Below are 11,823 nucleotides of genomic sequence, written 5' to 3'. Positions count from 1 at the left end.
GCCCTATATCTAAATTCATTTTGAATGTTATTTACCACTCGTTTGCAAAATCTTATTGACTTTCCCTTCTGAAATTTGTCAAATTTTACGAAAAGTGGCATTTATGGCGGCCATTTTGAAAAAAATGGCTGCTACGGCCGTTGAGGGCGCAATTTGTGATGGCCCAATATCTATAATTTATTCATTTTGAATGTTATTTCCCACTCGTTTGCAAAATCTTGTTGACTTTCCCTTCTGAAATTTGTCAAATTTTACGAAAACTGGCATTTATGGCGGCCATTTTGAAAAAATGGCTGCCCCGCCCGTTGAGGGCGCAATTTGCGATGGCCTAATATCTGAATTTATTTTGAATGCTATTTCCGACACGTTTGCAAAATCTTATTGATTTTCCCTACTGAAATTTGTAAATTTTTACGAAAAATGGCATTTATGGCGGCTATTTTGAAAAAAAAAATGGCTGCTATGGCCGTTGAGGGCGCTATTTACGATGGCCCAATATCTGAATTTATTTTGAATGTTATTTCCCACTCGTTTGCAAAATCTTACTGATTTTCCCTACTGTAATTTTCAATTTTTTGCGAAAAATGGCATTTATGGTGGCCATTTTGAATAATGGCTGCCATGGCCGTTGAGGGCGCAATTTGCGGTGGCCCAATATCTAAATTTATTCTAAATGTTATTTCCCACTCGTTTGCAAAATCTTATTGATTTTTCCCTTCTGAAATTTGTAAATCTTTACGAAAAATGGCATTTATGGCGGCCATTTTGAAACATGGCTGCCATCGCCGTTGAGGGCGCTATTTACGATGGCCCAATATCTGAATTTATTTCAAATGTAATTGTCAACATGTGTGCGAAATTTGGTGCTTTTATCATAAAATGCACAATTCCTCTAATTTTTCAAGCTATGCCGCTCCACTATTATTCATTTTTTTTCTCTTCATATTCAAGATATGTTTTTTTTTTTTTTTTTTTTTTTTTCACTGCGAACTGTGTGTTGAATATGAACAAAGAAAATGGACTGTGTGGGTTGGCTTTTTTCTCCCTTTATTGCCAATATGATTAGCATCTATTTTTTCTTTTAATTTTGAGAATCCTTCCGTACACAGTGGTTCTAAAAGGGTGGAGATCGAAAAAATCTAAGTAGGTCCTGCCCTGTTAGTATCAATGTGCCATTATATCTTTGAATGATTTTAGTATTTGATCAAAATCTGAGCACAACTTAGACAAGCAGGATGAATGATTAAAGTTCATTTGGATCACAGGGTCAGCTGACCTTTTTTTTCGACACTTCTTTGTCTTCATTTGAAAATAGAGTACATCTTACTGTTTTCGACCCGATAACTGATCACTTGCTTAATTGGGAGAATCCATGATTTCACTGCTTATCATATCGAATTCCCTGTCCTTCAAAATTGCTGCAGCGCCATCTGTGGGAGCATTCCGTAACCGGCTAACGGTTCATCACAGTGGCTAGTCTGTCTTTGTTCTCCATAATGTGTGCTTGTAAATATCTTTAAATAAACAGTATTATAATGTAGATAACACAGTCTGCAAGAATCTTCATCTCATTGAAAGAGGCAGACTTAACCAAGAGAAGAAGAAGAAGAAGAAGGAGAAGACATGATTAAAGTTTGTCTGTAAACTGTTTTCAATGGTTTGATCTTGTGTGTAAGAAATGGAATCTATACACTTGTACATAGGTGACGATGAAAAAAAAAAATATAAACATTTATTGGACAACATCCATAGCAGCCTGCAGGCTGAATTGCAGACATATTACGTGAGTGAGTGTGAGAACATTGAAGTATGATATAGAAAAACAAAGACATATAAAAAAGAAAAAACACACACACAATATCAGGGTTAAATATTGCACAATGAAAGCAAATAACATGAATAATGGCCATGTCATGTACCTCCACATGTGTATGTATTCCAAAATATATACTTGATAACAAAAACATACAAAAGATTAAACAAATCAAATCAAACCTACGCCAATAATGAAATCAGATGCTTAACTCATTTTGCTCGTTGTACATAATGCACGTAAAATGACCGTGAAAGCTGCAGGACCTAGTGTGAAGCTGGGGAGAAGAGAGAGTGTTTGGAGAGAGAGAGAGGGAGAGAGAGAGGAGGGGGGGGGGGGGGAGGAAGGGAGAGAGAGAAAGGAAAAGAGGGAGACGGGGAGAGAGAAAAGTAGGGAGAAATGTTTCAAAACTAAATTGACACCTGAAACAAACTTCCGAATTACATATCGTTAATTATTACGCTGAGAATATTTCTTTACAATTCGTTTACACTATAATCCAAATTTCGTTTACACTATAATCCAAATTGCAATAACATTAATACGATGAATATAATCATATGTAACCATTTATCATAACATGTCGTTAGAAATATGCGAAAAGTTTGTGATTACTGAAAAATAAGCATCAGTCCCGCATTTATAAATTGGATTATATTATATGAAAAATTCATCACAGTACCATATCGTCGCTGGGGCGACAAGACCTTGTATCTCAAATTTTGGTATAAATGACTTCCTCAGACTATTGGTCAGACAATTAGTCAAGGGACGTCCCGTTCAACTTTCAGCTGCCCCACCCCCAAATTAAGGTCACCATGGCATTCCAAAGGAAAACACACACACACACACACACACACACACACACACACACACACACACACAAATCCAACTGTATGTGGGTGCCTCGGCCACCGTGACCCTTTCCCCAAACATTTGACATTGCATATAAAATATTTGTACGTTATCTGATCCGGCCACCCCAATCACGACATACTTTGATTAAGACGTAATACATGTGGAGAAATGATTGCATTGGTGATTGTGATTTTTAGAATGCTTGATAATAATTCTAGAGTCTTACAAAAAAAAAATAGAGCCTCTTCAACTCACGCGAAATCAAATTCATATGATATTTTAGTCATTTTATATAATGCACGTAATGCCCGTCTAGGTTGTAGAACATAGTATGTAACTGGAGAAGAGAGAGAGAGAGAGAGAGGGAGAGATAAAAAGAAAGTGAGTGGGTGAGTGAGGGGGGGGGGGAGGGTGGGAGAGAGAAAGGTTTAGGAAGTTGCAAAAAGGAGGTGTAATCAGGATATACACAAAACGTATTAAGAACTGAAACAAACAAGTTTCAGCTTAGAGTTGATTCAAGGCATAAAATTATCAGAAATTATCACACTTACTGGTATACAATAACCGAAAGATATGTTGCATAATAATTGATATTTAGTCTTCACATTGTGTTATATTGAAAATTTATCACATTACGGTAATTGTAAAATAAAAATCATATGAAATTCTTTTAGTATTCAACCTTATCAACCTGCAACTTATCAATCTGAAAAAAATATTCAAATGTCTCTGAATTATATATCTTTAGTGTGAGTTATAATATGTGACCCTGCACCTCAAAACAAACAAAAAGTCGCCAGGCATGAATTTTTAGTTAAGACCATATTCTGAAAGAACAGACTTTAAGTTTTAAAATGATGTATAACTCAAATCAAATGGACTCTCCTAACCTATCTAAATATTGGAAAGAAAACACAAACTCAGGAAAAGTGGGAACTGAGAAAAGAGGCTCTGAAGTACAGTGTCTATTCAAGCGCTTAATCTTTACCAACCGTGCTGGCAGTGCAATGAATGGGACAAAAAAAACAGGAAGTAAACCACCAGAGTAACAACAATGAAGGGATTATCAGATTAAACTGAAATTAAGCATGCCTCATTAACACATTCTGTCCATAATTAATGTCAACTTTCAAAGCAGTAGCACTATCCTTTCAAAAGTTATTAGAGTTGAAAGTGAAGAGTGTGGACAAGGTTTTTCAGATGTGAAAAAGGGATTCTAAAGACACACCTAATCACACTATTCTTCCAAAAATGTTCGAGATAAACTGCTAAAAAAAACACACTTTCCTGCCCGTTTTATGATACCAAATTTTAGCATAATGTAAAAGAAGACCCGCTCTTTCAGAAAATATGAAAAAATCAAGTTCGGCTAGGTTGACCCATTTCACTTATTTTCAGTCCTCACGCAAAATCAGTGTGTGCGACTTTATGTTCGTTTTGAGGTGCACGGTCACATATGAACACAGAACAATAATACAATTACCTGTACAATACAAGTACCACTTGAAAACTTTAAAACAACCAATCTCAAGCTAAATTTACTTGTTAATTAAGGCATTTACACTGCTCCTGTAACGTTCATTCGTGCACTTGATCTCCCTGAGTTTGTTGCTATGACTTAGGGCTCTGTAGCTGCTCTGTGTTAGCGGAAACCAGTCTGGAAATCTCGCATAGAGTGAGGCAGCGAACCTCAGACACAACTGATCTCTTCTATCACAGAGTGAAGTGATGTTGCACATCACACAGGCCTCCTTATATTATGATTCATACCTATTACCCAAGATTATATGGAGCGCTCTTTTTGAACCATTTCGACGGCGTTACTTTGTTTATTAGTTAATAGTATTGTTATGGATGAGTAGAACACCGGTACAAAATACTCGAGGACTGGTCTGATGTAGCTAGTGAAGATGGTTAGTAGTTCTTCAGATGGCGCCCTGTATCGTTTCATAACGAGGAGTACGTAGAGCTTCCTTGCAGCTCGCTTGACAATGACGTCGACATGCAAATCCTGACGAAGATTACTTTGAATAGGAACACCAAGGAGCTTGACCTTGTTTATCATTTTCTTCCAATACATTGTCGTTCAGCTTAAGCTTGAGTGGTGGGAGTGGTGTTTTGGTAAACGTGACACGCAAAATCACTTTACGTTTTGAAGGGTTGAGTTTCATCTCCGCTTCGGCACACCACTTGCTGAGTTCTTTGAGCGTGTCCGGGACAACACTTGCAGAGTTGAATTTCTTATTCTCAGCAATGGTCACGTCATCTACGCATTTCCCATGCTCTTCTAAGGTGTCTGCTGGAGTGGATCGTTGATCATTGCGAGGAATACATGTATAAAACATAATTCAGGCTTCTAAATTTGTCTTGGTTAATGTTGGTTTCTTCATATTATGACGAGCTTGCTTCCTAAAGGCACTAAATCCATTGATAATGATATATTTAACGCTTTGGAAGCAAGCTCTTCATATGTTCATTTTGCATTCTCGCCATTATCATATTATTATAATTATTTGTCACCTTTTTATCAATGTTTTGACTCACCTCCTCTGCAGATTCAAGATCTGGACTTGATCTTTACGAGCATTCAGGACGATTCCCAATATCATTCCTCGATGGGAGATGACTTGGCCAAATGGGTATTTGATATGCCACGTCTTTCGAGCTTCAGTCTGACATGTCCCTACTTGCCTGATGGTTTCCTCTCAACAGCCGTCACCTCTGCATCATCATGCCAGGTATGTAATCTTTTGGTGTGCATTATGTAATGTGTCATTTGCTGTTGGAAGTGCAGTATGCTTTAAACATGTAGACTTCATCGGTAACTGATTGAGCAACTTGTTAACTTTAAACTTAACTCAACTTAATTTGTGGACGGCCTAACTTGATAATCATTTGAGGCATGCTAATGAAACTTTGCATGATATGTGTATGAGTGGACGAAGTTTTGCCTGTCAACTTTTGCTCATGGTTAAAGGTCAAAGGTCATGGTCAAAGTCTTAGAAATCAACTTTTCCCCAGTATCTATACAACGCTTGAATGTATTTTCTTAAACTTACTGTTTATATGTATTACCAGGGACCATGAGGTTAAATGTGGAAATTCAAGTGAAAATATTATTTTTTATCTCCATACTTCAGAAATGGCTCATGAAACCTAGTACATATATGCAAATAGACCAATTCGGGTTCGTTGAGGGCAGCAGACAAGTTGCGGTTACAGGGTGCAGCCATTAGGTCTAGCTGCGGTGTCCCCGCCTACCCCCCTCCCCCCCCCTAAGATTAAAATGCTGAACATACTCCTAACAAGATGATCTCAAAACCAATTTAGCCATCCAATGAAATTGTAATGTCAGTTCAATGTACCTAGTGGCCCGCATTTATACAAGCTTGCTTTTTTTTAAAAGTAGGTCCTTCTTTTCCATTAACGCAATTATTTTGAATAATTATTAGTTTCATTTATAGTATGCATTTTTTGTAATACATTGAATGTTTTGAATTTGTTTAACAACAGACATATTTTTTTTTAAATAAAATTTCATTTTATTGAAATAAAAAATAAAACAGAAATGAAACCTAGGTCAAGGACAGTAAACTCTCTAAACATTCATGACAGTTTTGTCATGTCCTTTCATTTCATTTTTTTTTTCTTTTTGCCAGTCAATTACCGTCTAAAATTGCCAAGATGTTATCTAGACCTATTCGGAGAACCATGCGATATGGCGGAGGCATACCAGTCGCCATAGAGCCTTTTCTATTGGTTTTTTTTCTTTGTTTTCATTACTTTTTTCTTTTTTTTTTACATTTACAGATCAGCGAACTTTCCTTGGAACCTTTCAAACCGCACTCCAGCTTAGTCTCAGAGTCAGGAGCAGCAAACTTGGCTGAATTTCTGTGTCGTCTGCCCAATCTTACACATGCCAATCTTAACCGGGTTAAACTGCCAAGGACATTCTTCACGACAATGTCCTCACAGGCTTCTCGCTGTAAAGTAAGAATCAGTTATAGTAATTTGCTCACCATTTGTTCAAAATGAGGAAGGGAAGGGGAGGGGAGTATATTGTAACCGCCTTAAGGGTGATATTCCAATTTAATGCAGAAAGTAAAGCCGTTGCAAGGGCAATGATGTGTTCAGATAATATTTTGTTTTGCACAAGGATAAGATTATCATTAATCACACAAGGAAATTCAAAATAAAAACATCATAATTATTTGAAGCATCACCATTATAAATCATGTTAATGTTTATCATTTCCCACCCGACAATAATTACGTTCAGATGACAAGCCCTAAACTAGAGGTTAACTTCGACGCGCGTCCACACTACGAGGTTAAATACCTGCCCCTTTGAGTGCGTTGATTTTTGTGTCCACACCTTGCTTAACTACGAGTGGGGACCCCCGGGGCTCGTAGTTAGAGCGCTAACCATAAGATTTCTCGTGGCTCTTAACTTCGAGCTAACCTCGAGGTTAGCTAACTACGAGTGCGTCTTTACGTTCCCTTACTACAAGCTTAACATCGAGGTTTCCTATCCTCGAGGTTAAGGATTGTCGTCTGAACGTAACTAATGTAGCCGTACATTGTAACAGGACTTTTGACAAGAAAACTGTTGAAATGACAAATGATATTTTCTGCAGTGGAGGTGGTGGCGCCATTCCTTATTAACAAGGAAACCCAACCAATATGATACAAGCTATGTTGCTATGAATCCATTTCTTTCAGAGAAATAAGAATCGGTTAATAGTGAGAACGATGTGTCCTTTTGATTATCTTCATCATGTTACAGGTGGAGTGCATCACCATCAATGACAAGCCATTAAGATCTTTCCTGAGTGATAATCAAGGAGGCATACAGGTATAATATTTTGGTATTACTTTTTTCTTTTTCTCACTCTATTGTTTTCTCAATTATGAGATTATTAATAATAATATATGTGATATTCATGAAGTATAGTTATTGATGGCCTAACATTACCTTAGTGGGACATCTGGGTGGAAGCAGAGAAAAGGTCACAAGAAGAACAGCGAAGAGATTTACTATAGGAAGTTCTTTCAAGAGTATGACGTCTTATCTTAATCCAGTTCAATCTTATTCAGCAGTACGTAATAGTGAACAGTGAGGAGAAACAAGAGGGAGGTAGAATTAATCTGCTGCGAAGAAAGTAGAAACAAGTTAAAGGACGTCAGCAATTTGTTTTACACTTTGATCTTATACGATAGGGTCTTTTAGTAGTATCACATATTGATACATAGATATTTAATTCCGAGGTTATGCCGGTGCTTTTAGCGACAAAAAAACAAAAACAAACAAACAACAACAACAAACAAACCAAAACAAAACAAACAAAAACCACCTGAACTTAAAGAAATGCTTTGAATTCCAACATGATAAGTAATTTGATATGAAGTGAAAGAAAAAAATGCACATTATGGGTTTGGGTGTGAAAAATGTCTCAAAAGTAGGCCTAATGCTTGATGATTTGTTTTTAACCACTCATCTCTGTTTTCGGGTAAGACCTAGGCATTGCAGGCTATCGGGAAGTATTGATACCAACGCGCCTTCCATGTCGTCGCGCAAACAATTCACCCTTTGCGAGCTTGCGGCGTACGTTGCTGCCTGCACATGGTGAAGATGAAGTTAGTCATCTAATGTCTGAGGTGCTGTCAGATTCCCGCAAACGAGGATACTAACTTTAATATTAGAATTTGTAGGCAGCATACGTCGTCAAGGATCAATTGTTTCGAGCGACATGTATGCAACATCGCATATTCGAGTAAAATGCAGTGCCTGAGTGCTCTGGCGATAAACTTGTTCGGATGTTGCCGCAATACTTTCTATTGAATGAACACCAATGGCAAAGATGAAGGCCCGTTGAATATACCGAGCACGGTACGGGCAACGGGTCGGGTTTTTGCAATGGTGTGCCAAAAAGGAACTATGTCTGGTTCTGTTATAAATATTACTTCCCCGCAAATAATTTTGTTAAAGAATTGATCTTCTACTGTTTATTTTGTTGTTCATAATTTAGTCATAGGAATGTTACGAATTTCTTTCGTTTTTAACTGAACCAGACATGGTTCCTTTTGGGGCATCATAGCAAACAACCCCGGCCCGTTGCTCGTACCGTGCTCGGTGTCGACGCGCCCTAAGGGTTCGATAACCACGCGTTGACTAAAACCACATAATGTCACTGATTACAATTTTCTTCAATGGACCAAAAATATGTTCTTTGGGTTTATCGTTATTTTGTTTTTGTTTTTGCCTTACGTTGAAGACTTATCGTTTCTCTACCAAATATCAAAATTTTGCGGCTTTTGACGAAGCTGAAATAGAGATATCAAAGTTTTACTGGACCATTAGCTACATAATAGTTATAATTTTATAGCTTAGTACTGGCACTGTTATTAAGTAAAAATTTGGAAATTCGTTTTTAGCCTACTTTTGGAAGATTTCGAACTGGGGGGTCTTTCATTTGGATCAGACAAAAATCACCCGATCCTCTCCTACCTTGGAAAATTGTCATTCTATTAAATTCTCCTCTCACTCTCCAACAGACACCCAGTGATGACAGTGACTCAGAAGACGACAGCAGCTCAGAAGACGACAGCAGCTCAGAAGACGAGAGCAGCCAAGAAACAGGTCAAGGTTCTGGGCAAGAAAACTTCCCAGCTCCGGACGAATCTGAGACAAACAACTAAGGAAGCATGATACTATTAGTTACTATTAATAACTATTATGTTACTCTTCGAGGAGTTGGTTTCTTGAGAGGACCAGGACAAGAAAGGACACGTGCAAGAGGAAGAAATCAATGCAGGAGAGGGCAACAAACCAAGGCTTAACATCATAAAAAGAGGAGACACAAAGTTCTTTGGAATCATCTTCTTACTTATGGTCTTTCTAATATGTCCTCTTTTGTCCTATATGCGGTATCACTATTAAAAGGCTGCGTCTTTCAGCTAGGACCTGGCAGCAGGGATGAGGTTGCAGAGGGCAATCCATCCACCTTCCAGGCAATGAAGCGTGCAATCTTCCACCAAGTGGTCTGCCGTGATCTGTCCATGGAGCTACTTTTAGAGTAGCCCCATGGTGTGTCTTGGAGAATGATAAACCAAGTCCGAATGAGGGGGGGGGGGGGGGGGGGGGGGGGGGGGGGTGGGTGGTCCCGAAGAAGAAAGACATTGAACCAAGATTTAAAATTCGGGAACAAAACGAGGAAGGACATTAGTGTCTATGCTATGAAATTGCATGAAAACAAAATCTAATGAAGAACCTACGCACTTAACAACCCCACATCAGTTTTGTTTTTAGAGAGCCGCAGTGAGATAAAACATTAACAACAGAAATGTGAGAGCTCTATATTAATTAAACTGAGACGTACTCTTATGTACCGCTGAAAGTTGAAAAACACGCAGAGACTACCAGCTGGAGACACTGCTGACACGTGATAGTACCTTGTTGAGATGTCATCATGCATGGTTGAATGACAAACCTTGTTGGCCAGTCTTGAAGAGACATCTATTTCATGCGTTTTCTCTACTTGTCTTAATTATTTTCTTCTTCATTATAGTGTTTGCAAACACTTTGTATTTGATTCGAAAATAATGAATAACATCTAAATCTGATATGATTTTCATCACAGGATACAGTTAGCAAGAGTAGTAGTATAGTATACTGAAAAATAACAATACGCACTCTCTGAGTGAGTACTAGCATGTATAGCAAGCGGTTTATTTGTTTTGTTCTTTCAACTCATATAGGGAAAATGGTATCATGCTCTCTTGTATCTTGTATTAAATTTTAGTGTAGTTCACAGTGAAATAATAATTGTATGAATAGGAATGGATATCGCTTTAATTGTGCATGTGAACATCTGTAATATACTTCTACTGTACGTGGTCTCTTATGAACTATCTATGTTATTGCTCTTACATTGGTTGATGTACAGAATATTTTGATTTTTATACGTTGAATAGTAATAATGAGATGATAATACCCTATGTGGGCACCATGCACTACCAGATTTATCATGCTGACAAAGGTGAACATTGGCAATCCATCCGAAATCAAGTTCTATACTAAACGACACAGACACAGACAGATATACAGACACACACACACACAAACATACACACACACACACACACACACACACGACGACGTTCATAACTATTACATTGTGAAGAATAGTAACTTGTTTGGATGACGTCTATGGATTTACTAAGATTCCCATTGCTATCCTCGAATAAGGTACGTACGCAGGTACATCAACATGCTGTTTATACTCACTCCGTCGAAAAACCTATAGATTAAGTCTAGAAATTTCTGTTACAAAATATGTGATTGCGATGCCTATATTCCTCCTAAGTTGTAGGATATTTATTTTAGAATTATTTCGTATTGACTCTTGATCATTTGTTTTATGTATTTTGTACAATATTGCGACTTCAACTGAAAAGAGAAATTCAGATTACTGTTGAAGAGAGTAATTTTGTGTTAACAAAGGAAATTAAAAAAAAAGAAACCTTGTAATACGGAGACGTTGAAAAACAAGGGCATTACACCTCGATGATGTATTGTATTGCACATAGGAGCTTTGGCACAATATCATTCTGGCACATAGAACCGGGAATATATCTTATTGTTTACACTCTAGTCATACCTGACAAAAGTCATCCAATGATACACGAACAAATATTCGTGTAATAAAAACTAATTCGATTAGATTGGTTTTGGTTGTCACCATTGTCGTTGTTATAGACGCTGGCGTAAAAAAAAAAATGTATTCGGTTTGGTACGATGAATTTTGTTGCAGGACATATTAATGGTTTCAGGCAGTTTGAAATAGAGCTGCATATGCATGAAAAAAAAAATGATAACACTATTGCTGTTTTAGACCGTCTTTCGATATGTAGGGCTATTGTGTGTTCAAAAGGTGTATATTGTTCTGGTGAGACAATTTCGCATTACAATGTGACAGGTTTACTTCACAGCTCGTGGATACCGCATTAATACGGTGAGATTACCGCCCTCTGTAGATAATACTTCATGTCGTATTGATTTTTGAACATCTGATCTATGCCGCGTTAACTAACACTAATGATACAGTTGAGTGGACATCCTTGCTGTCCTTGGGGCTTGAAGCCCACATGTAT

At 37.6% G+C, this 11,823-nt stretch overlaps 1 long non-coding RNA gene across 1 annotated transcript; it reads left to right on the top strand.

Moving 5' to 3' along the window:
* Positions 1 to 6,489: 6,489 nt before the first annotated feature.
* Positions 6,490 to 9,260, top strand: LOC139733489 (uncharacterized). Its single transcript, XR_011711098.1, has 3 exons — positions 6,490 to 6,661; positions 7,457 to 7,525; positions 9,226 to 9,260. It is a non-coding gene; the product is annotated as an uncharacterized lncRNA (long non-coding RNA).
* Positions 9,261 to 11,823: the final 2,563 nt, after the last annotated feature.

Source organism: Diadema antillarum, unplaced genomic scaffold (genome assembly GCF_040938485.1).
Source record: "Diadema antillarum isolate AM-2024a unplaced genomic scaffold, OU_Dant_1.0 seq00000481_RagTag, whole genome shotgun sequence".
Lineage (NCBI taxonomy): Eukaryota > Metazoa > Echinodermata > Echinoidea > Diadematoida > Diadematidae > Diadema > Diadema antillarum.
The sequence above is the reverse complement of the archived record's forward strand: the minus strand, read 5'-3'. Positions and strand labels throughout refer to the sequence as shown.